The sequence below is a fragment of the Saccopteryx leptura genome, chromosome 3 (assembly GCF_036850995.1).
Source record: "Saccopteryx leptura isolate mSacLep1 chromosome 3, mSacLep1_pri_phased_curated, whole genome shotgun sequence".
NCBI classification, from domain to species: domain Eukaryota; kingdom Metazoa; phylum Chordata; class Mammalia; order Chiroptera; family Emballonuridae; genus Saccopteryx; species Saccopteryx leptura.
Window position 1 is genome coordinate 65692232 of NC_089505.1, and position 3199 is coordinate 65695430.

The window sequence follows — 3199 nt, forward strand, 5'->3', positions numbered from 1 at the left end:
GGATGAAGGAATTGAGGCACAGAGATGTAAAGTAACTTGTCTAAGATCATACACTAAGAAGCAGTATTAAGACCCAAACAAGATAGCTTCATATTTTATTAACCACATCACTTTTAAAACGGCGAAATGCATTCTTCTTATTCCAAAGAAACAAGATATAGGTATCTGTCCTGACAGATAACCTCATCCTTTACTTGAATGGCCTTGTGCCAGTCATGTTGGCCCTGCTATTCCTATTGAATCGTCACAACTGCCCTATTGTAACCCCTCATTCATTTGTTCAACATTTATTGGGCATTTCCTATGTACCAACACGTACTGTGCAAGCTTACCTCAGTAACCCCTGCAAGAACCCTGCAGAGGCTTATTCATTAGCCCAATTTAGAGGATGAAACTGAGGCTCAGGGAGAGTTAAGTCCCTTGGCTGATAGGCTAGGAAGTGTGGGCAGGATGTTAACCAGGTGTTTCTTACTCAGGGTCTTCAGAGGTTCCTGTGTGTTTTGTCCTTAGAATGGCATCAGGGGCTTGGGGACTGTCGACCTGTATATTGTTTCCAGAGTTCATCAATTGTTCTGGCCACTGTGAACAATCTGTCAACCCCCTCCATGCAGAGAGAACACATGCAAACATTGCAAGATCTATGAAGGCAGTAAAACACCCAGTACCTGGACTGCAGGGCCTGACACAAAGCAAGCATCCAACATATGTATGGAAACTCCACAAACTATGTGCCAGGCCCTTTGCCAGGCACGGTTACATAAGCAACATAAAAGGAAAAGTTCTCAAAGGCAGATTGGATGTGGAGGGTGAAAAGGAGTGTGTCGATTCCAGACTTCTGCATTTGGGGAGTAAATGCTACTAGAGGGCAGAGTCTGGCTATATGGTTTAGTGCAGCACTCCCAGGGTCTAGACCAGGGCGACACACAGTAGGTGCTTAATCAATATGGAGTGACTAGAATGTGGGGTCTAGTTCCACTTCTGAAGAATGCTTTCTTTAGCCTTCTACATCGAAATCATATTTTTTTAATATTTGTCAAGCACTTGAATAAATGAAGTTATAGTTGGAAAGAATTGTCCTGTTCAGTGGTTTCTAATGCTAGCTGTACATTTGACACTCCTGTGAAACTTTCAGGAACACCCCCCCCCAAACCCCAAAAAGGTGGGGAACGTCAAGCAAACCACAATTTATCAGGGTGCAACCCAAACTTGGGTATTTTTTTTTTTTCATTTTTCCGAAGCTGGAAACGGGGAGGCAGTCAGACAGACTCCCGAAAGTGCCCGACCGGGATCCACCCGGCATGCCCACCAGGGGGCGATGCTTTGCCCCTCTGGGGCGTCGCTCTGTTGCGTCCAGAGCCATTCTAGCGCCTGAGGCAGAGGACACAGAGCCATTCCCAGCGCCTGGGCCATCTTTGCTCCAATGGAGCCTTGCTGCGGGAGGGGAAGAGAGAGACAGAGAGGAAGGAGAGAGGGAGGGGTGGAGAAGCAAATGGGCGCCTCTCCTGTGTGCCCTGGCCGGGAATCGGACCCGGGACTCCTGCACGCCGGGCCAACACTCTACCTCTGAGCCAACCGGCCAGGGCCCAAACTTGGGTACTTTTAATGAGAATTACTCTTTCAGTTACAAATGGGAGAAGTAGATTCTTAAACCATTCTTCAGCCTGTGCCCAAGGCAGGCATCGGTAATCAATCTCAGGTCTCAGGAGTCTTTTTTATTTATTTTTAGTTTTAGTTTTTTTACAGGGACAGAGAGTCAGATAGAGGGATAGATAGGGACAGACAGGCAGGAACGGAGAGAGATGAGAAGCATCAATCATCAGTTTTTCCTTGCAACAAGGTAGTTGTTCATTGATTGCTTTCTCATATGTGCCATGACCGCGGGCCTTCAGCAGACTGAGTAACCCCCGGCTGAAGCCAGTGACTTTGGGTCCATGCTAGTGAGCTTTTTGCTCAAGCCAGATGAGCCCGTGCTCAAGCTGGCAACCCCCGGGTCTCGAACCTGGGTCCTTCTGCATCCCAGTCTGACGCTCTATCCACTGCGCCACTGCCTGGTCAGGCAGGTCTCAGGAGTTTTAACTGCCATTATCAATCGATAGTGTTCTGGGATGAAGGGGACTGAGGAGCAGGGCAAAGTGCTGTTTGACATGGTGAACATCTCCCAAACTCCATCCAGGCTCTAGGCTGGAGCACCTGAGAAGCCTAGCCTGATTTCCAGGCAGCCCCTCCTCTGCATTATTCCTGCCCCGTTCACTCCAGACATTTCCACGGTGTGACAGTCTGCTTCCCAGCACTGAGCCTCCTCCAGCTGCCCCCCCCCCCACCAGGGGTGGAAGCACAGGCATATAGGGCGGTTGACCTGACTCAGTCCCTCGCATGGAGTGCAGTGGGTGGCTCTTGGCCTTTCCTGGGCAAATGGATTGTCACCGCTCCCACTCCCTATACCCACTCGGTCCTCTATTCCACCACCAAAGCTGTTTTCTCCCCCATCGTGCAACACAGAACAAGTGCCACAGAACTATGCTCCCTCCAGGCCAGGGGTTGGGAACCTTTTTGGCTGAGAGAGCCATGAACGCTACATATTTTAAAATGTAATTCCATGAGAGCCATACATTAGGCATTATCCAATAAAAATTTGGTGGTGTCCCGGAGGACAGCTGTGATTGGCTCCAGCCACCTGCAACCATAAACATGAGCAGTAGGAAATGGATTGTAATACATGAGAATGTTTTATATTTTTAAAATATTTTTTTTTATTAAAGATTTGTCTGCAAGCCAGGTGCAGCCATCAAAAGAGCCTCATCTGGCTCGCGAGCCATAGGTTCCCGACCCCTGCTCTAGGCCAACATAAATGTCGGTGAAGCTGGAAGATTCCGTGGGCCTCTCCATTCCTCAACTAACAGCTGCATCCACCCTCCAGCCAGCTCAGCGGTGGCACGGACACCCATTGACCCAGCTGAGGAAACAAAGGCCCACAGATGAAGATGGGTGTTCCCAAAATCCCAACTCCACGATCCCTCCCCAGTCCCATCACTGAACTGCCTCCCTGAGGCCTCCAACCCAGCCGAATCTCTGGGTAAATCCTACCCTCCCCTTCCCAGATAGCATCACCAGAGCCCAGTGGGGTGACCAAGAGAAACAGGAAAACCGGACTGCAGCCCCAAAGGAGGAAGGGGTAGCAGAAGTGAGGAGGAAGAAAGAC